The sequence below is a fragment of the Arvicola amphibius genome, chromosome X (assembly GCF_903992535.2).
Source record: "Arvicola amphibius chromosome X, mArvAmp1.2, whole genome shotgun sequence".
In the NCBI taxonomy this organism is placed as follows: Eukaryota; Metazoa; Chordata; class Mammalia; order Rodentia; family Cricetidae; genus Arvicola; species Arvicola amphibius.
The window spans coordinates 30,718,137-30,745,551 of record NC_052065.1 but is presented as its reverse complement, the minus strand read 5'-3'; positions in this window follow the sequence as shown (position 1 = coordinate 30,745,551).

Below are 27,415 nucleotides of genomic sequence, written 5' to 3'. Positions count from 1 at the left end.
CATAATCCAGACTCTGTGTATATTTCATTTTTACATGGCTTATTTTTCTTACTCCATTACTTTTTCTACAAGTTTAATATTTATTTTATTATCTTTACTCATTTAATCTATGACTGTCTATACTCTTTATATTACATTTACTGTCTCCTTACTCTTTTTCTTCTTTCTCCCGAGCCTACATACATTTTTTTAAATACACTGCATCTCATTTAGAGGTCTTTTATATCTGAATCTGTTCTATTGTGTATCTGAAATCCCTTTCTGCCCAGGAGTGCTTCTTAAAATGCTAAGTGGCATTACTAGGTTTAAAGCTGCTTTGCTTTTTGGCTCTACCCAGTCCAACATGGCAGAGGTCTGTTCACTGCCTCTGAGACTGCTGGGTGGGAGCCACCCACCACCTCAACTCTAGTAACCAATTGGCCCATGCTTTCACCAAGTAACTTGCAGCATACTGCCCACAAACCTGCTTGGCCTCCTGAAAGAGCCAGATTTATGCTGCTAGCATGGCCCAGGAAGCCACTGCTTTGAAACTATGTGTTTTTTTTCTGCTACCACTGAATCAGGAAGATGTCTCTTAAAGGAATCATGCCTCTGCTTGCTTCTAGCAAATAGAGCCCACCCAAGAAAATGATGCTACCAAAAAGCCATGCTTAACTCTGTTCTTTTGTGTCTAGGATTCCTTTACATGCTTTCTCAGGTTTTATGTCAGCCCCATATTGGCATGCTAATTGTTGCGAGAGGCTGCTCATTTATTCCCAGCTTCCCAGATCTGAAACAGTCACTCAGAAACCATATTATTTGCAATACTGTTTGGTCAATAGCTTAAGCATATTTCTAGATAGCTGTCATAACCCAAACTAACTCATCTCCATTAATCTGTGCATTACTTTGAAGGACTTCCACACTAGTTCACATAGCAAAAAGCATGTGCGATTTTTATCCATGGAGTAATGCATGTTGGCAACACATTTTTATAGCTGAGAAACATTCAATTTTATGAACGTAACCCTGTTTATGCATTCACTCATTGAAGAATATTTGTGTGGTTTAAGGCAATTATGGGTGACGGCACATTTGCAATCATATTTTGTGAATACATACGAGTTTCATTTCTGAAGGGTACATACCCAGGAGTGAGATATCTAGACTATATGATAAGTATGTATTTGTGGACTGGAGATAGCTCATCAGTTAAGAGAACTTCCAGCTCTTGCAGAGGACCCTAATTTAGTTCCCAGCATCCAGTTCACAAACTGGCTCTAACTTCAGCTCTGAGGATCTGCTGCTTCCTTCTGGCCTTCTTAGGCACCTGCATGTGTATGTGCATTTTCCACTGCCCCCCAAACAAATGATACTTAAAGAATATGTTTGTTTTGGTTTACAAATATCTTCCAGATGATTTTCAGAGTAGCTATACCATCTTGATTTCCTGTCAGCAACATAGGAGATAGAATTGCAGTTTCACTCAAGTTTGTTCTTTTGATTTGTTAATAACTTTATTTCTTTGTAATGTTGATAATGGCATGTTGCTTCATATTGTTAATCTTTCATTATGAACCCTGTGGCTGATAGTTGTATTTAGGTTTTTGGATGATGATCTGTAGTTTGTTCTGTAACTGAGGATTCACTTATTTCAGTTATTCTGGAAAACTTATATTTAGAACTGAGAAGGTCGCTTTTTCCATGCTTTTTAAAATTTCTGTTTCTAGAATACCACCAAGCACACCTACTCAAGGTTTTCTTTAACATATAGTTCTACATTTGATTAGCACTTCTACATCTTTGTCTCTTTCTGCTGCATCCTGGGAAATTCCCCAAGACATGCATTCCAAATCACCAAGTCTCTCTTTAAATGTATGTGATTCCTTAAATCTTCATTTGCTATTTATAGAAGCTATTCAGTTATTCATTCGTCAATCACTCCCCATATTCCTTAATGGAATACTGTCTTTTTCTCAACTTCTCATTGATTTACTTAAACAACATTGCTAACATTCATTTGTAGTCTTTGTTTCTGATGTTGAAACCAGATTTGCTCCATTTGCTTGCTTTCTTCTTTCTTTCTTTCTTTCTTTCTTTCTTTCTTTCTTTCTTTTTGCCTAGAAAAGAAAAGACATCTTTACTTAAAAGAGGAGTGCATTGAAATAATGAGCAAAGTGAAAAGTAATTTGGTAACAGGGAGGCACTGAATAGATGAATTTGCCAGTATTTTTCCTACCATTTTCTCTAATGGAGCCTGCAAGGGGGTAAAATCATGTTGTAATTATATATTCTAAACCATGGTATTTCTGTTTTGATTTTGCCTTTGAGATTATGCCAGAGCTATCAGAGCACAGGAAATGTAAAACTTACATATGTTAATATTCCATGTTAATATTCTCTAAATACTTTCTGTAGGGGAGGTAAATGTTTCTAGGGACTGATCTTAGGGTTTTGGCCAGAGTTATATGAGTTATATGTGGGTGTTTGCAGAGGTCAGAAGATGGTATTGGATTCACTGGAGTTACCTGTATTTATGAGCCATTCAACATGGGTCCTCTGCAAGTACAACAAGGGCTCTTAACCACTGATCCATCTCTCCAGCTCGCCATTTCTTTAGTTTTAACATGGTCAAAACAAAATTTAAAGATTAAACTGGCATTTATTGAGTGTCTATGTGCCTGCTGCAATGCTAGGTCATTTATATGTAATTTTAGTGTAGTCTTCATCACTATTTTTTTAAATTAAAACCCTACAATTTGGTGCTACAAAATGGCTCAGCAAATAAAGGCCCTTGCTACTAAACTTCGTGCCCTGAATTCAATTCCCAGGACCTACATGGTGGAAGGAAAGAACAGACTTCCTCAAGTTGTCCTCTGATGTCTACACAGAAAATAAATAAGTAAATATAAACCATTTTTTAGACCATAGTGCACACAGCACTTAAGTTTTCCAAAGATCACTCTGCTAGTAAACAAAATAGAGCTACTTTTCCAGGTTCTCCAACTGAAATCTCTTCTAACTTCCTATGAGAGAATTAAATTTTAAGTTAACAATCCTTTGTGTGTGGCTTACTCCTAAATACTCTGTCTCCAGTCCAAATGCCTCCTTAGAAAAAAGAAAATATTAAATTTAAGTTTCTCCTATGCTCTCAAAAATCAACACAAAAGATTTCTGACACCACACATGTGGCAAATTTTCCTGTATGTCAAGTATCAAAAAACTCTCTAGCAGACACTAGCTGGCCATGCATTAATTCAATCATTTATGTCAGATCATAAAGTTCAGTCTCCTAGACTGCCCCCACCTGCCACTTCAAATGCTTAGCAAGTCATAGACCCTGATTGTATTTAAGTTTCTAACCTATGAGCTGTCATCAGGGCTCCCACAACTCCTTCCATGGCTATAGTCATTGCTCACAGAACTCAGAGAAACACTTAGCTTACTGGCTTATTACAAGGGGTACAGAAGAACCCAGATGAAGAGAGGCATAGAGCAAGGGACAAGAGGCTCCTGCTTTGGCACTCTATTCCCTAGAAACCGTCATGTATTTAGCTGCCTGAAGCTTCTGGAACCATGTCCTTTTGGGTTTTTGGAGGTTTCACTACTTAAGCATGAGTGGTCTGAGGACTGACTCTTGGGGCCTTGATGGTACTGCCCCACTGAGCTCCATCTCCAGCTCCATTTCTTTAGACACAGTCAAATGATTGGTTTTATTTTTGGTCTTTGGTGATCAGTTCAATCCTTAGCTCTTCTCCCCAGATCAGAGGCTACAGGGTGAGGCTGAAAGTCCCAATTCTCTGATCCTATAGTGGTCTTTCTGGTAATCATGTCCCATTCTAAAGCGACTTAGGAACTGCCAAGCAACAAATAACATCAGCCTGCAAGAGACATTGTTGCCGCAAAGATTCCCAGGAGTTTAAGAATTTTATGCCTGGAAATATATTACAGCAGCACACTTTCCGATCCCATTGGATATTAATATGAACAATGTAGAATTGGAAGTTATTAAAAAGCAAAGAAAATAAAAGACCCCAAATTTTTCTAGTGTATAGCAACTCAATAAATTATGCACATTTTATTTAATATTACAACCATAGCCACTATTAAAATTTATCACTTAACACTCACAATCATTATCAACACCATTGCAACAATAATTCTGTATAATATTTTATATAACACGGTGCACAGTCATGCTTTCAGGCTAAACATTAATATACATAAAATAAAAGCAAATAAATCTTAGAAAAAAGTTCAAGGTCCTCCTTGACTACATAGCAAGTTTAAGGCCACCTGTGCTACATGACACACTCATGAAAAGCAGAACATTCCTAACAGCAAATAGTGATACTCACATTTGCAGTGGCATATTGAAGACATAAGCTATTATCATTACACTTGAATTTGTGTTACCTTCTTTCTAACTATGTTCTTTATAGTTTATTTTTGGTTGTCATGTCTTGTTTTTCTTAGTAATTTATATATGTTGTAATTTAGAAAAAGTGGTGCATGAAAGAAAAAATGCCATGTGACAGAGCTCACATGGAAGGGTTTTTTATTGGGGGAACATGAATGGGAAAAGGGGGAAGGGGAGTGGGGGAGGCTGGCCTTTAGGGACAGGAGTAGCAGAAGAGAAGAGAGAAGATGGAGAGAGGAAGAGAGAGAGGGAGGGAGAGGGAGACAAATAGACAAACAGATAGAGGCAGAGAAAGAGATATGGGTGGTGGGCATTTAAAAGGGAAAGTAGTGAATGTGTACAGCAAAAGGCTGCAGCTGAGGATGTATCCTGTCAGGATCCCAAGGGCAGGCCAGTACAGATGCCTGAATACTATCCCTTTTTATTTAATCTGAAAAGGTAAAGAGTTAGAAAAAGGTAGCAGGTGAGGTAGGGATGAAGACACCATGTTCTCAAGACTACTTCCTGCTGACCTGGGTGGCGTCTTTCATCTTTCGGGAACTGGGAAAGCTGGGGTGCTAGCCATGTCCTCGAGTAGCTGACTGCTTCACTTCACTGTCCAGGCTCTGTGGAATTGTCAGCTGTCACTTGGACTGGGCAAAACGCTGTTCAAGGTGGATCCAAGTTGACTCCCTAGGGCTTAAAGCACCTGATTCTTTCCCATCATCACAGTATCACTGGGACATATTTGATGGTCTTGTGCCTCAAACTCTATGGTCAACAGCTGGTAGTCCTGCAAACAGTGGGTCTCCAAAAAAATATCCCAGTGGGAGCAAGGAGGATAAACAATGGCACAGTTCCCATGAGTGAGGCAAAGAAGTAAGACCCATTGGTGGGCAATTCTTAGCATCCCAGGAATTTAGAGAGGGCCAATTTCTACACAGGCACAAGCTTCTCAGTGAGTCATTATACAAAAGGCAGGGGGGTCAAGGGTTCTGAGCCTGAGAAAGACACAGTCATCTGGTACTAGGACTTCGAGAAAAGCCAGAAAGCAAGGAGAGGCCTGTGCTTGAGAAACGGAGCCTCACATCTAGGGGAATGGTCAGAGGCGGCCACCAGAGACCCAGTGGCCAATATTCAATGGAATTCAAAGTCGCCAATGAATGAGAAAGCAGATTTACAGGTGAAAGACCAGATCTTTTGAGGGTGGAGCAGGTGAGTAGGGGCCCAGTGCGAAGTGACTACCTTTCAGTGCGCTCTGCCACTGAGAAAACATGCCACATGCAACAGAGTTAGTGTAAGAGGTTTTTTTTGGGGGGGGGGAAGGGAAAGTGAAAGAGTGAAAGGGTGAGAGGGTGATACCGCCATCCATCTATCAGGATCACTGACAGAATGTTGCAAAGGTCCCGTAAAATATCAGGATATAGAGTGTCAGGAAGCAGATTTTTGGTAGGCTTTTACCCCATGACTGAGGCAGAACGAGCTCAATGGCTTTTGAGTAAAGATTGAATGAGAAAGGCACAAGCCACCCAGAGGGTCATCACTCAAGGAACAGAGGCTGTAGGGCAAAGCCCAAAGGACCCAAGTGTCTGAGAAAGGCTTAGGCCACCCATTGAATCGTCATGCAAAAGGTGGGGGCCCAGTGCTCTGAGACTGAGAGAGCCATGGTTGCCTGTTACCAGGACTTAACAGAGTTAAAAGGCAAGAAACCATGCTCGAGAGACGAGCAGAGTTCTCACTTGGGAAATAGCCAGAGGAGAGAAAAACGAGGGGTTCACCAATCAAGCTGGTTTTGGATGGAGGGACTCAGTGATCCAGAGAAGTGAGGATCTGGGCATGCCTCAAACTGCCTGCAGGCAGCAGGAAATGCCACAAGAGTCTTTCCTGGTCAGGGAATCAACATTGTAATTTAGGAAAAAAAATAAACGGTGCACAAGAGAGACACCTTGTGACAGAGCTCATGCAGAAAGGTTTTTTAATTGGGGTAATGCGAATGGGAAAAGGGGGGAAGGGAGAGGGGAGACCAGCCTCTGGAGACAGGAGTAGCAGGAGAGAAGGGAGAAGAGAGAGAGAGACAGACAGAGACAGAGAGAGATGTGGGAGGTGGCAGGGTCCTTTTAAAGGGGAAAGTAGTGAATGTGCACAAGAGGTGCTCTTAGTGGCTACAGCTGCAACATATCCTGTCAGGACCCCAAGGGCAGGCCAGTACAGATGCCTGAATACCAGCAATATACCTAAATATATTGTTTCTTTTGTATGGTTTCGAAATTGATACAAATGTGGTTTCTGAAATGTGCTTTTTGCCTCTCTGTTTTTTATCTGTAATGATTGTTCTGTCTCTTTAAGAGACAAGCCATGCCCACTCCCTCCCCCATGAGCTGAGGCAGGCTGATCTTCAGCTTCTGGCCTGAGCTTGCTATCTTTTCTGTCTTCTCTGAGAGGCAGCTTCTGCCTCTCTCCCCACTTCCCCCCTCCCCCCTCTCCTCCCTCCTTCCCTCCCTCCCTCCTTACCCCCGCCCCCCCCGCCCCCCCCTCTCTCTTCTTCTCCCCTTCTCCCTTCCCCCTCCATAATCCCCTGAAAAAAAATATCCAATCTCACTCTGCATGGCGTGCTTATATCCATGTCTCTGTCTCTTGCCTGCCCGCTATGTGTCTCCCTGCTTGGGACCAGCCACCACTCGGGGACAGGCAGCCATCTCTGCCTGGGACTGGCTGCTCTCAGGACCTGCTGCCTGCTGCCACATGACCCACTATCACCACGTGGGGACGAACAGCATTTCTGCTGCCTACTGCTGCCGGGGATCCTGCAGCATTTTTAATAAATTCATAACAATATCCCTTTTAGAATTGTCACCAGAATGACAGTGAGAATTGATATCTTAAAGATTTTGCACTTTCCATTATTTAAGTTTTACTTAATACCTTTTGATAAAGTTTACCATTTTCCTGCTAAATATCCTACCCATCATTTTGCTAAATTTAGTGCAAAATATAAATTATTTTTGATGCTATTCTACATGGTTTTATAAAAAATTAGTTTTCTAGCAGTTAATCCTTTCTAGACAGAGATGCAATAGATTTTTTTCTCTGACTGAACAAAGCTATTTCTCTAACAGGTCGAAAAAAAAGAAAATAACACATCGGTTTTCAGATGTGTACAGACTGTAGTGATCTTGGTTGGGAGAGAGAGATTCCAATTTCAGGACAATAGTGTTCAGAGAGGCAGAGGGAGTAAGCCCAAAGGAAGATACAAAGAGGACGTTAATAACATACATAGCATTTTAGCTCTTTTTGAAGCAAATCTGAAAACATATTAACAAAGCAAGTACATGAGTAATTGTGTTATTATTTCTTGTGGTTTTTTTTGGAAACAGTCTGTAATTTGGAAAGTAAAATACATGGTATTTACTGTGTGCTCAAGCTAAATCACATTTACAATGAACGTCCTTAGAATCCATTAATGCTAAATTGGATGCTGTGAAGTGGCGGCTGCATGCCAGATCCAAACTTCAGATAGAATTGTTCCTTGTGTTGTATGGTTTTAAAAATAGATCAGCAAATGCCAATGATTTTGCATTCAAATCTTGATTTCTAAATTCTTTTAAAAGAATTTAAACCATCCAGGCTGGGGAAGTTGCTCAGAGGTGGAATGCTTGTTTAACTTAGTTGAGGTCCTATGTTTGGTTATCAACACGTAACAAAAACAATAGGCGTATCTGACAATGGCCGATTTCTGTGGGTGGATTTCTAGGTGATGATAGTTCATTAGATAGACATATACAGTAACCGCCTGCTTGCTTTTTATTATGACAGCTTTCAAAGATTTTCAAAGATAGATGAAAATAAACCCCCAGATACTAACTGAGGACATTCAACAATTATAGATTCAAGATCAGGGTCTTGCATATATTTGTAAGATTTTTATTAAATATTTTTATCTATTCTTTTATTTATTAAGTGCTAGAGATAGAAGCCCAAGCTCTGCTGATGCCAAGCATGTGTTATTGCCCTGAGCTATAGCCATTAAAAGACATTTATGTTTGTGAAGCTGATGATAGAGCCCAAATCTTCATGTGTGACATGAAGTACCCTACCAACAAGTTCCATCCCAAACCCAAGGTTTATTTTGTACTTGACAAACAATTGTTGTATATATTTATTGCAGACCACATGTTGCTTTGAAATACATCTACTTGTGGAATGGCTAGGTAGAGGGAATAAACATATTCATTACCTTGCATGTTACTCTTTGTAGTGAGAACACTTAATATTTATTTTGTCACCAGTTGTCAAGAATATATTGTTGGTAGCTATAGTCATCATATTGTACAACTGAGCTCCTGACCTTGCTCCTCCTAATTGAAATTTTATATGTTGATCAACATTTCTTTCTCTCCCCTCCTCAGTCCTGGGAACCACAATTATGTTCTTTGCTGCTAAGCATTCAACTATTTTAGATTTCACATGTAAGTGTGAGCATGTGTTATGTGTTGTTCTGTGCTGCTCTATTACACTTAATTCCTCTAGGTTCATTCATGTTGTCATGAATGACAGGATTTCACTGTTATCAAAGACTAAATGGTATTCTGTTATGTGTATATATTTTACTTCTCCTGCCCTCTTTTCCCCCCAACAAATGACTCAGCTATATGACTTCTGAGTTTATTGAAAAACAACAACAAAACTGAAATCAGTGTGTTGGAGAGACAACTGCATTCTTATGTTCATTGACAAATTGTTTACAATGGAAAAGATTCAGAATAAAGGTAAATATTTGTTGATGTATGAATGAGTTTAAAAATGTGATATATTGACTGTGGTAGTTTGAATGTAATTGGCCCCCATAATCTTACAGAGAGTGGCATTATTAGACATAGCTTTGTTGGAGTGGGTATGTCCTTGATGGAGGAAGAGTATCATAGTGGGGGTTGGCTTTGAGGTTTTCTGTGCTCAGGATACCGCCCAGTATGTCAGTCCATTTCCTGTTGACTATAAGATGTAGCCAGTACCATGTCTGTCTATATGCTACCATGCTCTCTGCCATAATGATCCTCTGCACTATAAGCCACCACCTCAATTAAATGTAAGAGTTGCTGTGGACATGGCATCTCTTCATAGCAATAGAAAACCTAACTAAGACAATTGACTATAGTGATGAATGCCTTTAATGCCAGTGTTTTGGAGGCAGAAAGAGGCATATATCTATGAGTTCAAAAATAGCCTGTGCTATATACTGAATTCCAGGCTAGCTGAGGCTACATAGTAAGACCCTGTCTCAAAACACTAATTACTCCCCCCAAATAAGAGATATTGGCTGAGCCTTGGGCATGGTACCCAAGGTCTTGCAAATATGGTAGGTTTGTTTTAATTTTCCATAATGGCTGTAACAATTTACACCTTCACAATAGTATGCCCAGATTCCTTTTAATATACTCAATAACACTTGTTATCATTTTCTCAATTATGTTTTTGTTAATAGTCATTATGACACATCCAAGTGCTATCTCATCAAGATGATCAGTAATTCTGATAATGTTTTCAAATGTTTCCTGAAAAATTATGTCTGCTTTTGAGAAATATCTGTTCAAGCCTTTTGCCAATATTTGAGCTAGATTAATTTCTTTTTTATTAAAATGTATTTTATGTCGAGACCAGCCTGGTCTACAAGAGCTAGTTCCAGGATAGGCTTCAAAGCTACAGAGAAACCCTGTCTCGAAAAACCAAAAAAAAAAAAAAAAAAAAAAAACAAACAAAAAAAAATGTATTTTATGCACATGGGTGTTTTGCCTGTATGTAACTCTGCACACCATGTGAATGCATAGTGCCTGCAGAGGCCAGAAGAAAGCATTAGATTTACTAGGTGTGGAGTTATAGATGCCTGTGAGCTGACATGTAGGTGCTGGGAATCAAACCTTTCTCAAGAAGAGCGTCCATTGATATTGACCACTGAGCCATCTCTTCAGTTCCAGACTGTTTTCCTGCTGATGAGATGAGTTCCTTGTATATTCTACATGTTAAACTTTTTCCAGATATATGATTTGCAAATAATTTCTCCCCCTCCATATGCTGCATTTTCATTGTTGGTTGTTTGGTCTGCAAAAGACTCATTGGTCAGTTTTGTTGTGTTTAGTGTCTCTACTTTCTGGACTTCTGGATTAGTTTTGAAGCAAATCTTAATCCCTGCATCATTTCTTCCACAATAATTGCTCTTTATTTATAAAATGCAGGTGCTTAATCATGGGCTAGAAAGATGAGGCAATAGTTAAGAGTTTGTACTGCAAGAATCTGAATTCAGTTCCCAGCATTCATGTTGAATGTTTCACAACCACCTGTAACTCTAGCTTCAGAGGATCTAGCACCTTATTCTGGCCTCTGCAGGCACTTGCAATTATATGCACATACCCACAGAGATGTACACATACACATAAAGAAAAAGACTACACTTCCTGCAGGGGTTATTCTCCCCGGATACTGCCTCTCTCTTCCTGTCCCTTCCCAGCTTGCACCCAGAACCCGCCCCCCACTTCATCCTCCCGTCTTTGGGGCCACAAAATCCCACAGCCCAGCCTGTTTGGGCGCTTGGACCTGGAATTGAGTGCACCCAGGCCGGTGGGAGGCCTCTGTTTCAATAGCCTGCCTGCAGCAAGGTAGGCCCTTTGTCAGTGAGCCCCTTGGCCAGCAAGGAGACCTGACTGTCTGCCAGAAGATCCATCATTCATTGGGGTGAGTGAATTGAATTCATTGGGGTGAGTTGAACTTTTTCTTTTCTTTTCTTTTCTTTTTTTTTTTTTTGGTTTTTCGAGACAGGGTTTCTCTGCAGCTTTTTTTTTTAGAGCCTGTCCTAGCACTTGTAGACCAGGCTGGCCTCGAACTCACAGAGATCCGCCCGCCTCTGCTTCTGAGCGCTGGGATTAAAGGCGTGTGCCACCACCACCCTGCTGAATTGAACTTTTAAAAGAAGACCCAAAGGGGATTATTCAGAGGAAGAAATGGGCAGGCGCCAATGCAAGAATTCCTCCAACAATTTGAAAAACAACATGAAAGCACCAGAACCCAGCGAAGTTATAACAGGAGGACTTGAACACACTAATCAAGAAGAAGTAGAAAAAATTGACTTTATGAAAGTAATAGAGTCCCTTAAACAGGAGGTGAAAAACTCCCTTAAAGAAATAGACGAAAAGAATAACAAAAAGTTTGAAGAATTGAGTAAATCCGTAAATGATATCCTAGGAAACCAAGAAAAAACAATCAAACAGATAAGGGAAACAGTGCAAGACTTGAAAACTGAAATGGAGGCAAGGAAGAAAACACAACCCGAGGGCCAGCTGGATATGGAAAATCTAGGTAAACGAACAGAGACTAAAGAAACAAGCATAACCAACAGAATACAAGAGATAGAAGAAAGAATCTCAGATTCTGAAGATAGCATAGAGAAAATAAACGCACTGATCAAAGAAAACAGCAAATTTAACAAAATCTCATCACAAAACATTCAGGAAATCTGGGACACAATAAAAAGACCAAACCTAAGAATAATAGGCATAGAAGAAGGAGAAGAGTTACAACTCAATGGTCCAGAAAACATATTTAATAAAATTATAGAAGAAAACTTCCCAAACCTAAAGAAAGATATTCCTATTAAGGTTCAAGAAGCTTACAGAACACCAAATAGACTGGATCAAAAAAAAAATCATCCACTCGCCATATTATAATCAAAACACAAAACATACAGAATAAAGAAAGAATATTAAGAGCTGCAAAGGAAAAAGGTCAAGTAACATATAAAGGTAAACCTATCAGACTAACACCTGACTTCTCTATGGAAACCATGAAAGCCAGAAGGTCCTGGATAGATGTTTTGCAGAAACTAAGAGACCATGGATGCAAGCCCAGATTACTATACCCAGCCAAGCTTTCATTCACTATAAATGGAGAAAACAAAATATTCCAGGATAAAAACAAATTTAAACAATACGTAGCCACAAATCCAGCCTTACAGAAAGTAATAGAAGGAAATTCACAAACAAAGGAGTCCAGCATTGCCCAAAATAACTCAGACATCTAGCGACCCTTCACCAGCACATCTCAAAGAAAGGAAACACACAATCTCTACTACCAAATAAAAAATGACAACCGGAGTTAACATCCACTAGTCATTAATATCACTTAATATCAATGGACTCAATTCACCTATAAAAAGGCACAGGCTAAGAGATTGGATACGAAAACAGGATCCAACATTCTGCTGTTTACAAGAAACACCTCAACCACAAAGACAGACATCTACTCAGAGTAAAGGGTTGGGAAAAGGTTTATCAAGCAAATGGACCTAAGAAACAAGCGGGTGTGGCCATACTAATTTCTAACAAAGTTGATTTAAACTAAAATCAACCAGAAGAGATGGAAAGGGACACTTTATACTCATTACAGGAAAAATCTATCATAATGAAGTCTCAATCCTGAATACCTATGCCCCTAATACAAAAGCACCCACTTATGTAAAAGAAATATTACTAGAACTCAAGGCAGCAATCAAACCAAACACACTGATAGTGGGAGACTTCAACACTCCTCTCTTACCAATGGACAGGTCAATCCGACAGAGACCTAACAGAGAATTAAGAGACTTAATAGAGGTAATGAACCAAATGGACTTAACAGACATCTATAGAACATTCCACCCAAACAGGAAAGAATATACATTCTTCTGTGCGACTCATGGAACCTTTTCGAAAATTGACCACATACTCGGTAACAAAGCAAACTTCCACAGTTACAAAAACATATTAATAACCACCTGCATCTTATCGGATCACCATGGATTAAAATTAGAATTCAACAACAATGCTACCCCCAGAAAGCCTACAAATTCATCGAAACTGAACAGTCAACTACTGAACCACACCTGGGTAAAGGAAGAAATAAAGAAAGAAATTAAAGTCTTTCTTGAATTTAATGAAAATAAAGACACAACATACTCAAACTTATGGGACACTATGAAAGCAGTGCTAAGAGGAAAATTCATAGCACTAAGTGCCCACTTTAAAAAAAAAAACAGAGAAAGCACACATTGGAGACTTAACAGCACACCTGAAAGCTCTAGAAAAGAAAGAAGCAGACTCACCTAGGAGGAGTAGAAGACTGGAAATTATCAAACTGAGGGCAGAAATCAACAAAATAGAAACACAGAAAACAATCCAAAGAATCAATGAAACAAAAAGCTGGTTCTTGGAGAAAATCAACAAGATTGACAAACCTCTAGCCAAACTAATCAAATGGCAGAGAGAGAACACAGAAATTAATAAGATCGGAAATGAAAAAGGGGACATAACCACAGACACAAAGGAAATTCAGAGAATCATTAGATCTTACTACAAAAGCCTGTATGCCACAAAATTGGAAAATGTAAAAGAAATGGACACTTTTTTAGATAAGTACCATATACCAAAGTTAAACCAGGACCAGATGAACAATCTAAATAGTCCTGTTAGTCACGAAGAATTAGAAACTGTTATCAGAAACCTCCCTACCGAAAAAAGCCCAGGACCTGATGGGTTCAATGCAGAATTCTACCAGAACTTCCAAGAAGACCTAATACCTATACTCCTTAAGGTATTTCATAATATAGAAACAGAATAGTCATTGCCAAATTCCTTTTATGAAGCTACAATTACCCTGATAGCTAAACCACACAAAGTCTCAACCAAGAAATAGAATTACAGACCAATCTCACTCATGAACATTGATGCAAAAATTCTCAATAAAATACTGGCAAACAGAATCCAAGAACACATTAGAAAAATTATCCACTATGATCAAGTAGGCTTCATCCCAGAGATGCAGGGCTGGTTCAACATACGAAAATCTATCAATGTAATCCATCATATAAATAAACTGAAGGATAAAAACCATATGATCATCTCATTAGATGCAGAAAAAGCATTTGACAAAATTCAACACCCCTTTATGATAAAGGTCTTGGAGAGATTAGGGATACAAGGGTCATTTCCTAAATATAATAAAGGCTATTTAGAGCAAGCCGACAGCTAACATCAAATTAAACAGAGAGAAACTCAAGGCCATCCCACTAAATTCAGGAACACAAGGCTGTCCACTCTCTCCTTATCTCTTCAATATAGTGCTTGAAGTTCTAGCAATAGCAATAAGACAACACAAGGGGATCAAGGGGATTCGAATTTGAAAGGAAGAAGTTAAACTTTCCTTATTTGCAGATGATATGATAGTGTACATAAGCGACCCGAAAAACTCCACCAAAGAACTCCTACAGCTGATAAACTCCTTTAGTATCGTGGCAGGATACAAGATGAACTTCAAAAAAATCAGTTGCCCTCCTATATACAAAGGATAAGGAAGCAGAGAAAGAAAGCAGAGAAGTGTCACCTTTCACGATAGCCACAAATAGCATAAAATATCTTGGGGTAACTCTAACCAAGGAAGTGAAAGACCTATTTGACAAGAACTTTAAGTCTTTGAAGAAAGAAATTGAAGAGTATTCCAGAAAATTGAAGGATCTCCCTTGTTCTTGGATTGGGAGGATCAACATAGTAAAAATGGCAATACTACCAAAGGCAATCTATAGATTAAATGCAATCCCCTTAAAGATTCCATCAAAATTCTTCACAGATCTTGAGAGGACAATAATCAACTTTATATGGAAAAACAAGAAACCCAGGATAGCCAAAACAATCTTATACAATAAAGGAACTTCTGGAGGCATTACCATCCCTGACTTCAAACTCTACTACAGAGCTACAGTATTGAAAACAGCTTGGTATTGGCATAAAAATAGAGAAGTCCACCAATGGAATCGAATAGAAGACCCAGATCTTAACCCACAAACCTATGAACACCTGATTTTTGATAAAGGAGCTAAAAGCACACAATGGAAGAATGAAAGCATCTTCAACAAATGGTGCTGGCATAACTGGATGTCAACCTGTAGAAGAATGAAAGTAGATCTGTGTCTATCACCATGCACAAAACTCAAGTCCAAATGGATTAAAGACCTCAATATTAATCTGAACACACTGAACCTGTTAGAGGAGAAAGTGGGAAGTACTCTACAACATTTGGGCATAGGAGACCGCTTCCTACGTATAGCCCCAGCAGCACATACATTAAGGGCAACATTGAATAAATGGGACCTCCTGAAGCTGAGCAGCTTCTGTAAAGCAAAGGACACTGTCACTAAGACAAAAAGGCAACCTACTGACTGGGAAAAGATCTTCACCAACCCCGCAACAGACAAAGGTCTGATCTCCAAAATATATAAGGAACTCAAGAGACTAGACTTTAAAATGCTAATTAACCCAATTAAAAAAATGGGGCACTGAACTGAACAGAGAATTCTCAACAGAAGAAGTTCAAATGGCCAAAAGACACTTAAGGGCATGCTCAACCTCCTTAGCGATCAGGGAAATGCAAACCAAAACAACATTGAGATACCATCTTACACCTGTCAGATTGGCTAAAATCAAAAACACCAATGATAGCCTTTGCTGGAGATGATGTGGAGTAAGGGGTACACTCATCCATTGTTGGTGGGAATGCCAACTTGTGCAACCGCTTTGGAATGCAGTGTGGAGGTTTCTCAGGAAATTTGGGATCAACCTTCCCCAGGACCCAGCAATCCCACTGTTGGGAATTTACTCAAGAGATGCCCAATCATATTACAAAAGCATTTGTTCAACTATGTTTATAGCAGCATTATTTGTAATAGCCAGAACCTGGAAACAACCTAGATGCCCTTCAGTGGAAGAATGGATGAAGAAAGTGTGGAATATATACATATTAGAGTACTATTCGGCGGTAAAAAACAATGACATCTTGAATTTTGCATGCAAATGGATGGAAATAGAAAACACCATCCTGAGTGAGGTAACCCAGGCCCAAAAAAGATGAACATGGGATGTACTCACTAGTAATTGGTTTCTAGCCATAAATAAAGGACATCGAGCCTATAATTCGTAAAAGAAAAAATCCTAGAGAAGATATATAAGAAGGTGAATCCAAAGAAAAACATATAGTTATCCTCCTGGATATTGGAAGTAGACAAGATTGCCGGACAAAAAATGGGAACATGGGGGTGGGGTGGGATGGGGGATGGGGGATGGGGAGAGAAAAGTGTGAAGTGGAGGATGGGAAGAGCTTGGGGGAATAGGATGGTTGGGATATAGGAAGGTTGGATATGGGAACAAGGAATTATATATCTTAATTAAGGGAGCCATTCTAGGGTTGGCAGAGACTTGACTCTAGAGGGGTTCCCAGGTGTCCAGGAAGACGCCCCCAGCTAGTTCCTTGGGCAGCTGAGGAGAGGGTGCCAGAAATGTCCAGATCCTATTGTCATACTCATTAATATCTTGCATATCACCATAGAACCTTCACCTGGCATTGGATGGAGAAAATGACAGAGCCCCACATAGAAGCACCAGATTGAGATCCCAAGGTCCTGATGAGGAGCAAAAGGAGGGAGATCATGAGCAAGGAAGTCAGGACCGTGAGGAGTGCGTTTACCCATTGAGACGGTGGGACAGATCTAACGGGAGACCACCAAGTCCTGTTGGAATGGGACTGATGGAACAGGGGACCAAACTGGACTCTCTGAATGTGGTTGATGGTGGAGGAGGACTGCAAACCAAGGACAACGGCGATGAGCATGAACTCTACAGCATGGACGGGCTCACTGTGAGCCTTGTCAGTTTGGTTGCTCACCTTCCTGGACTTAGGGGGAGCTGGGAGGACCTTGGACTTAACATAGTGAAGGGAACCCTGATGGCTCTTTGGCTTGGAGAGGGGTGGAGTGGGGGTATGGGTGGAAGGGAGGGGAGGGAAGGGGGAGGAGGAGGGGAGGAGATGGAAATTTTTAATAAAAAAAAATGAGAAAAAAAAATGACCGTTGTGGTCAGTTTGGCTGGATTTGGACTCATCTAGAAGATTAAAAAAATTATTATTTTAAAAAATTTAAAAAAAATTATTATTGGCACACTTAAAAATTTTAACAATAATTACCTAAAATAATCAAATATACTATCCTTTTCATATTCAAATTACCACAGATTTCTCATCTTTATTTCATAGTTTGCTTAAATAAGAATTCAAACATGACAGACATATGGGGTGGAAACCCATAATGCCAGCACTTTGGAGGTTGAGGCAATCTTAGGATGGATGTGACTTACATAGCAAGGAACTGTCTCACCAAAATAAAATAAAATAAAATAAAAAAGTCAAGCAAGGCTGATACATCATGCATTTCTTAAACCTCTGGGGTCTGCTAATATGGGTTAAAGCCACAATAGAAGTTTCTGTGATAAACTGTTAATCATCTATCCTTTTTAGTTAGTAGCTATGCATGCTGTTGAGTACTTGCAATGAGACTGATACAATTGAAATCCTGGATTATATTTTTGAGACTGGGTCTTAGGAGATAACTTTCATTTATAACAGGGCCCCAGATCTTAGCACAACTGACTCCATGATGGAAGTTTCACTCGTCTTGTAAAACTCAGCCCATAGATAGTACCACCAGCCAAAATGAAAACAAACATCTATTCTGTCAAACTTCATATAGTTCTGGGAAAATCTCAAAATTTCCTAAGCTTGCTTTTCAGCTTCTGACTAACTGTTCTTGTTAACTGAAGGGTGTCAACCCAGGACATGATTTTTGTGCTTCAAAGCTCACCCTGAGAGAGGCTCAGGGTTATATTGGGATCTCAAAGACCCAGTAAAGTTGCTGGCTGCCTAATAAAGACTTTCTATTGGCTTAAATCCATGTCTAAGCAATCTCTGGTGAATATCCCACAACATTTCTGGAGATCCTATCTAGATCCCAGGGACCAGATCTTGAGACACCAGGAGTCTCAGAGTCCCTTGGGGTGGAGCAAGGAAGAATGCAATAGTCAGGACTTCTAGGGGGTGCCTAACCTGAGATGTTCCAGGTCCAGAGAATTCCCTTTGATCAATCATGTGTAATGCTCCAGAAGGTCTCACACCTCCACCCCAAAAGGAAGCAAATTAGAAAGTCACCTGGTCTGTCACCTCCAGAGGTAACTTTGGTTAAGGCACCTTCTGTTTGGACACAAAGGAGAGACCCAATGGGGCTGCTGATCCAGAGTCCAGAAACCTTGTACAATGTCATTGGATCCTTCTGTCTGTTGAGGTGTGTGAATGTGTGGTGGCCACCCCTGGTTATCCTCTGTCTCTCTCTGTCTGTCTCTGTCTCTCTCTCTCTTGCTATCTCTCTATCTCTGCTTTTGAATGTGTTTCTATCAGTTTTTTTTTTTTACCCTGCATCAACCTGTGGATTTCTCTAGCATGAGACCCTCCCTCCATCCATTTTAAGGCCTGTGCCCCCTCCTTCTGGGGACCTGAATCCTTTTGGCTCTGCCAGACTACCCAGAGAAACCACAAAACCCTACACCTGCCCCAGTCCAGGAGCAGGGGAACTTGCTTGTTTTGTTGTTTGGCTCCTGTTCAAGGTCAGAGTTGGTCCTTGTGTGGAGTTGGGAAGGGACAGGGCCTATCATCCAGGGGCCCCTGCCATCTAAGCCCCCAAGGAGAGGGAAATAGTTCCCCCAGTGAGGATTCTGTCTGCCCTGCTCTAAGCTTCCCCAGGAAAAAGGAGAAGTTCCCCTGGGTTGAGCCTGAAGGCATAAAGTTCCACTCCATTATCTTTCATAATTTATGTCTCTGTTTCAACCAGTAATCTGTAAAAGTCACCATTCTCTGAAAAAAAGTTAAAAAAATAAAGAAAACAAAACAGAAAAACCATTGCCAGGCAATGCAGCCTGGACAGATTCCCTTTCTGTCCAGCACTGACCAAGAAGACCTTCAGCAGTTCCCACTAGATCCTTTTTAGAAAGACTGAAGACCACTGCTAAGAAGATTTCCTTCATCACCCAGTCAGGCCCATATATTAAAAAAATTGTAAAATTTAAAGGGTCTAGTTGCTGGAGGTAGCTCAAAGGGTGTTTAACAAACAGAGAACTCAGGACAAGACCTTTTGCTTAAATTGAAAGCCATTGTCACCTTCACTGATGATGAGATGCAGTTAGCCTTACAGATACCCAGAAATATTTTGGTGTCTCACTCCCTGTCAGAAGAAACCAACACCCAGGACTGGCCCAACACCAAGCTCCTATAATTGTTTAACTAACCAGTTCAGCTACCTCCGTCCAGATAAACAATACCCAATGACCCTAGAAATTAAAGGGAAAATTGTGGTCTATATTGCCTGGTTTGAAGAGACTTCAAACCACAGACTTCTGGTGCCCTGCTAATCATCCTGGAACATGCCTTTCCTGCCCGTGAAGAAACCTGAGAGCTCTGGTTCTTATGAGTCTAATTCTTCCAGAGAAACAGGTCTACAGTGTCTTGGACCTGAAAGATACGATCATCAGCCTCCCATTGGTAGAGGTGAGTTAACCAAACTTTGCTTTTAAATGGACAGACCCAGAGGGAGGATACAATGGGCAACTTACCTGGACAACTAGGTTGTCCAAAGATTTAAAAATTCACCAACCTTGTTTGATGAGAAACTTAAGATCTGACCTCCTGCTCTTCTATCAGAGATTTTCTGGGAAAACAGATTATAAAAGGGCCATGTACTGCTGCAAGAGTTACAGACCACGTAACTAGAAAGCCCAACTTTTTACACAACAGGCTACCTATCTTGGCTACCAACCAAGGAGAGGTAAAAGGAGCCTGTCTCAAAATAGGATTGCTGCCATCCTTCAGATCCCAACTCCAAAGACTAAGAGACAGGATCAAGCATTCCTAGATAACAGTTGTCAGATATTGACTGCTGTGAAAATAGCAAGGCCTCTATACACTAACACAAAGTGGTCACTGAGTCCCTAATCTGGACAGAGACTAAACAAAAGGCATCTGAGGTTTTAAAAACAGCTCTGACTTCAGCTCCAGCCCTAGAACTTCCAGATGAATCAAAACCCTTTCATCTGTTTGTCCATCAAACAAAAGACAAAAAGAGTTTCAACTCAAACATTGAGACTATGAAAATACCAAATGGTTGAACTGTAGCCACAGGATGGCTTGCCTGTCTAAGAGTCGGGGGTACCAGAATGCTGCCTGTCTAAAGACTGTGTGGCCCGGGAGTAGTACCAAGCCCTACTCCTGGCCTACCTTCAAGCCCAGTTTCACCGTCATCATTTTGGCTACCTGTTTGCCTGATGATGCAGGTGCTCATCCACGACTGTCAGGAGATGAGAAATGAAACCAGGTACGTGGAAGCTACAATAGTTACTTTAACTGAAATAATTTGGGCCCAAGCCAGGTACTTCAACCCAGGGAGCAGAACTGATTGATCTGACCCAGGCTGTCATGTGGGGAAAAGAAAAGTCTATATACATGGACCATCAATTAGTATTCTTTTACTACTAGGCATATTCATGATATGATCTATAAAAATGAAGGCTTCTCACCACTAGGAAAAAGAACATTAGAACATCTTGGCCCGCCTAGAGGCTATTTGGCTTCCCCTATGAATTGCTTTTCTCCACTGCCTGGCTGCTGACCTGCTTTCCCAACAATAGCCCTAAGACCAGTGGGGCCTATTGATATTCTGATGACATACCATGACCTGGTGCTGCCTGAGGCTCCACGGTAAAGAAGAAACAGACAGCTCAAACCCACAGGGCAATGGAGGACACCAGAGGGAAAGATCATTCTCCCAGAAACAACTGGCCTTTCCCAGGCTACTCAGCTGGGGTCCATAAAACTTTCAAAGTTTCTCAGACCAAGGTATGTTATGCATAGACTGGACAGCCTAGTGCGGAATGTCTCAGCCAGATGCCAAGTTTGTGCTTAAGTAAATCCAAAACTGAGAAGGGGTCCAAATGAGAGACCAACATGCCAGCTAACTTTGGGAAAGTGACTTCACCAAGAGCTGGCCTGCTGGAGGAAGATAAAAGAACTTGCTAGGTTTTATAGATAGCTTCTCTGGGTGGGTCAAAGTGTCCCCCATCTGTACTGAAACTACTCAAATAGTAACTCAAAAGCTCCTCCAGGAACTGGTCCACTGATTTAGCCTCTACCTAGTAATAGGGTCCAACAATGGCCTGGATTTCTTATCCAAAACCTCTTAATTAATAGTTAAAGCTTTAGACATAGATTGAAAAGTTCATCATTCATATAGACCTCAGAGTTCTGGCCAGGTAAAAAGAATAAACAGGACATTAAAATAAATGTAGCGAGGAGCTGTGGGCCGGCTTCCCACTACAGAATGGCGCCCACATGGATAATTGAATCCACAGAAAGCTTGAGATAGTTTGGGAAAGAATAAAGTAAAGCATGTTTTCTCAGTAGCAGCAATTTCTCGGGTTTGGCTTTGCTTGCTAGAGCAAGCGCTCTCATCTAAGAGAGGCTTCCTGACTCAGCTTTAGCTGCAAAACCATGCAGCTCTTTTAGGAGGTCCTACTACGAAACACTTAAACGGTGTTGATGGAAAGCTGAGCGCATGTTTTTCGGTTTATAGCAGGAAAAAAACTACCATTTTAAAATGCCAGCTTTCTGGGCCGTCCTGCCAGGGCAAACTCTTTCAAGCAGGCGGTCCTGACTATGGAGCTTTTGATTGTTGTTTAACACTGTTGCAGCTTGCTTGCTGGCAGGGACCTTGAAACACTGTAGAGCTGTGGCAATGAACGTGGCTCTGGCTGGTACCTCAGCCACAAGGCTGGAATCACATAAAGCTAAGGAATGGGCTGGATCTAGCTGTCAAAGCCACGGCTTTAGTCCTACCGATATTGTTTGTTAAATTAAAGACTCATGTAGTCAGAAAAAGAGAGATATACAGTAAAAGAAAGATTCAAAGTCGACGAAAACGTCAAAATGGTTTACAATGTGTTGAAAATATATGCAGGCTTAAGGTTAAAGTTCTTAAAAGTAAAAAAGAATAAAAGGAAGTAGTTTGTTGTGGTAGTACACACCTTTCATCCCAACACTTGGGAGGCAGAGGTAGATTGACCTCTGTGACTTCAAGGTGTGGCAGCACAGGCCTTTAATCTCAATGCCTTAGAGGCAAAGACAGACGGATCTCTGAGAGTTCAAGGACAGCCTGGTCTAAAGAGTTATTCCAGGCCAAAGATATATAGAGAACCTGTATCAAAAAAGTAAAAGTAAAAATAAATGAAATAGAGGTTAAAATATAGCCGCACAAAGATGGAAAATACACAGAAAATCTTGATACTGTATGCTATTATGCTCTCGTTGAATTGTTTAAATGCTGAGGAAGGAGCAACAGCTGCTAAAAGATATTTGTTTATAAATGCTGCTGAACTAATCCAACATAGATATTTTGAAAATACCTTGACTTCAGAACTTGGATCTAAGGATATGATACTTTGGAAAAGAGATTCTTCTTTTATTTTTACAGAAAATGTGCCCCTATGGATTGCTTCTATCCCAATATGGTATGATAGACCACGCCCTCCTGAAGGTTGCTGTGAACACCCTCAAAAAATTACGCAACTGATGACTGAGATGAACCTAGCACACAGCTTACACCATAAAAGATCTGATTAACAGCGCCCCCATTCAGCAGGAAGCAGTTTGGAGAGAAATAACTGCGCCCATATTCCCAAATATTGTTTATAAATGTTCTTTTACATTTAAAGGGGGAGATGATATAGATATAAATAAGTTGGATTGTTGTGAATCTTGGTTAATGATATTAATTTAAGGTCAATTTTGTTATATGTATTTCTGATCTTGATTAAGGTATTGTGATTGTGTAGTTCTTTTAAGAATGTAATGTATAATTAAGAAATATAGGTTATTAATGGATAATCATCGATAATAGTAAAGCTTATAGTCATGTAAGTTAGATTTTCTAGATATATAGAGATATATTTAAGTTAAATAGGCATTCTTCATATCTTTCAAAGACTATAGAATATGGCATTTTAAATGTTTTAATAACAGGGCTTTTTATGACAATGAGACACGTCTGCTCCTGGCAGCACCAATCTACTTCAAGAAGATGATGGGCATCAAAGAGGATCCTTATGGAGTTTGATAGCAATTTGCGTAAGAAACTGCTCTTGCCTGGACTGTTGGCATAAACTGGACACAAAGAACCCACAGAGAGAGGACTACTGAACTTGCCTAAAGGTGAGATGATCTTTCAGGGTTCCTCATACATGAAAGAGTCTGTGAGACATTGTGCAGGACACAGCAGATACTGACTGAACTGCCTTTGGAATTTCCTGCATCATGGAAATGTCTGCTGGAAACTATGGGCCTGAAGGCCGAAGATGGATGCCCCAATGGTACAGAGGAACTTTGGGTGACTGTCCAGGCAGCAAGATGTCTCTGTGATTTCTAGAGTTTTGGAAGTAGCTTACTTCTTGTTCACCTAGGTAATATTATATCCTTCTGGAGTCTTTGATGGAGTTGAAGAATAGATAGATATAGTTTTCCTTAGTTATGATAAAAGATAAAGTAGATATAAGTATTGTAACTGTAATTCTTGCTTGAAAACTGTTTTGTTATATGTAGTTTTGCTATGTTAAAGTTAAAGCCTTCTTTTTCGTTTAAACAGAAAAAGGGGAAAATGATGTGGGAAAGTCTTCTGTTTTAATAAAGAAACTGCCTTGGCCAGCCCTTAGGTGGGTGGAGTAGACAGAACAGGAAGAAGGAAGTGAGGTAGATGGCTCAGTTAGATACTACGCCTCTCCTAAGTTAGACAGATTGCCCTGCCTCTCCTCTCTGAGCGAGATGCGATGAAGCCAGCCTCCAGATCAGATGTGCTGAATCTTTCCCGGTAAGACACCATTCATGGTGTTACACAGATTATTAGATATGGGTTAGTCAAGATGTGAGTAAGAGGCTGAAAATAATGGGCCAGGCAGTATTTTTTTTTCATGGTTTATTTTTTTTTTATATTTAAAAATTTCCATCTCCTTCCCTCCTCCTCCCCCCTCCCTCCCATCCTCTTCCCCCTTCCCTCCCCTCCCCTCCCCTTCACCCATACCTCCCCTCCCTCCTTCTCAAGGCCAAGGAGCCATCAGGGTTCCCCACTCTATGCTAAGACCAATGTCCTCCCAACTCCCCCCAGGTCCAGGAAGGTGATCGATCAAGCTGAGAAGGCTCCCACAGAGCCCGTCCATGCAGAAGAATCAGAGCCCAGAGCCATTGTCCTTTGCTTCTCAGTCAGCCCCCGCTGTTGGCCACATTCAGGGAGACGGGTTTGGTCGCATGATCCATCAGTCCCATTCCAACTGGAGTTGGTGATCTCCCATTAGTTCTGTCCCACTGTCTCCATGAGTGAACGCACCCCTCTCGTTCCTGACTTTCTCCCTCAAGTTCTCGCTCCTTCTGCTCCTCATCAGGACCTTGGGAGCTCAGTCCAGTGCTCCAATGTGGGGCTCAGTCACCTTCCCCATCTGTCGCCAGCTGGAGGTTCCCTCACGGTCCTGACTTTCTTTCTCATGTTCTCTCTCCTTCTGCTCCTCATCAGGACCTTGGGAGCTCAGTCCGGTGCTCCAATGTGGGGCTCTGTCATTTTCTTCATCTATCGTCAGGTGGAGGTTCTATGGTGATATGCAAGAAATTCATCAGTATGGCTATAGGAACTGGTCTTTTCAGGCTCCCTCTCCTCAGCTGCCCAAGGAACTAACTGGGGGCATCTCCCTGGAAACCTGGGAACCCCTCTAGGGTCAAGTCTCTTGACAACCCTCAGGTAGCTCCTTAAATTAAGATATATGCTTCCCTGCTCCCATATCCACCCTTCCTATATCCCAAGCACCCCATTCCTCCGAGCTCCCCCCGTTCTCCCCTTCACACTTTTCTCTCCCCATCTTCCCTTGGCCCAGTCTTGCCCAACCCTCAAGTTCCCAATTTGCCAGGCAGTATTTAAAAGAATACAGTTTCCATGTAATTATTTCCGGTGTAAAGCTAACCATGCGGGAGCCGGGCGGGATGAAAAGCAGGCCTGCCCACAGCTCATCACTACAAATAAACTTTAAAAAAACTCTCATTAGAGTCCAGCAAAGTGCCACAGACCACCTCTCGTGGAGACCACCGACCGTGGGAGAACAGGGGTGAAGGCTAGGAGAAATCAGGACTCGGCGAGGAAATGACAGACAGACACACTCAATAAGGTTGAATATGCTGCTGCAAATTTCCTGAAGTTCAAGCATCAGTTTTATAGGATCACAGAAGGAAGTTGGCAAACAAATTACATGAGAAGAATGATTATAGGCAATAATCAAAAGCTTTACATGAGAAAAACTGATTACAGACAATTGATTGTTTCCAGTATGTCTTGTGGTTAGGGCCAGGTGAGCAGAGCTCTTCTTTGAAATCCGTCTCACACCACTAACCAACTATTTTCTCATAGCCCTAAATCATATCTGTTCTCATGGTAACCCAAAACACCATTCTTTAGGGTTATACTCCCAAGGCTTGCTCCGATGGTGAATAATTGGTTTCTTAATGTCAAGAATCCTGCCTTTCTCTCTTATCTAAAATGCACCTGGGGGTTTCTCATTCTGGCTAGCCTCTCCTATCTTGAGCTCCTTTTGTTCTAGGGTATCCATAAGTTTTCCCAGAGAGCGAGCCAGAGTCCAATATGTCTCAGTAGTTTGATTATTATTATTGGTAATGTCCTGGAACTTCTTGATCTGCTGGCAAGATAAAAGAACTACACAGAAACAAAGAAGGAACAGAAAGCTTGATACAGTGCCAGGGATAGCGAAGTCGAGTTTGCTGATCTGGAATCATGACTGTGGCTGATTGCCAGGGAACCGCCTGGGGCTCAGCTCCTGGGAGCGCAGACCCCAACCCTTCAGCGTCGCTCCACCTTAGCGGCATTTTTCTGCTACACAGGCATGACAGCCGTGGGCGTAGCAGCAAAGGATGGATAGGCCTTCTTCCTTTGCTTTGCTTTGGCTCTCTGCACCCCATTCAGGAGGGATTTATTTCCTATGAGACTGTGTTTGGAAGAACTCTCCCACTGTTTCCCAGGCTAAGAGAGCAGCAGTTGGCAGGACTTTTTAACCATTCCTTTCTCAAGTCACAACAGGCCCTCCAGTCCTCTATACAAGCTATTAATTGGACTACCTGAGAGTCCCAGCCAATCTAAGTCCACCACCTGTTTCCCTTTGTCCATGTCCAGTAATGCTGTCTGGGTCAAGCGAATAACCAAAGGGGCATTGTAACTAATCTGTAAAGGGTCCTACGAGGTGATTCTCTCCTACTATGATGAAGGGAGCTGGCATTACAACATGGGTCCATTACACCCAGATCAAGAAAGCAGAAGCTACAGATGCTGCTGCCAAATGGTCTGTCTTGAGACTATGGACCCACAGAAATCAAGGTTTCATTGGACCCTGGGCCCTGCCACTCCCTGTCCCTCTACCTCCTCCTAAGGCTTGTGTTTCGTATGAATGCAGAGTCATAGTACAACCCCCATGGTCCTTAGGCCTGTACCTGAGAACTAAAGAAGACAGGTAACAGGGAAGATGTTAGCTAATGTGCCTACAGATCAGCAAACCAAATCCATCTTGACTTCTGCTCACTGATGTTTACTTTAAATGTTTGGTTGTATTAGAGAAAGAAAAGATATGGGGATTTATCTTTTGAGATAGGAACATGAAGTTTGCAATTTTACACATGTCCTATGGCTGAGTCCCCTAGTAATCCGAAGAAACAAGTAAGTTTCTATTGCAAAAATTGGGCTTATGAAACTGAAGCTTCCCTTAAAAATAAAAAACTTCCTTTAAAAATATTCTGACCTTTGAGAAACAGGAAAAACCTGGAGAATCCGAACCTATGCCACAGGAAGGTGACTCTGGGCATAGAGTTAACCACTCACAGCCAGAAATCAGCCAGGATTACTGGTCATGCTTAAACACCTGCCACCTCCTGGCTATGCTTAAACACGCCCACCCCATACCCAATACTACATAGGATAGGAACTAACCAGACTGTCAGCTCATGACTGGGGAAAAGCCTAAATTAACATTAGAGAACTTAACCTAGGCACTTCCCCTTATTCTG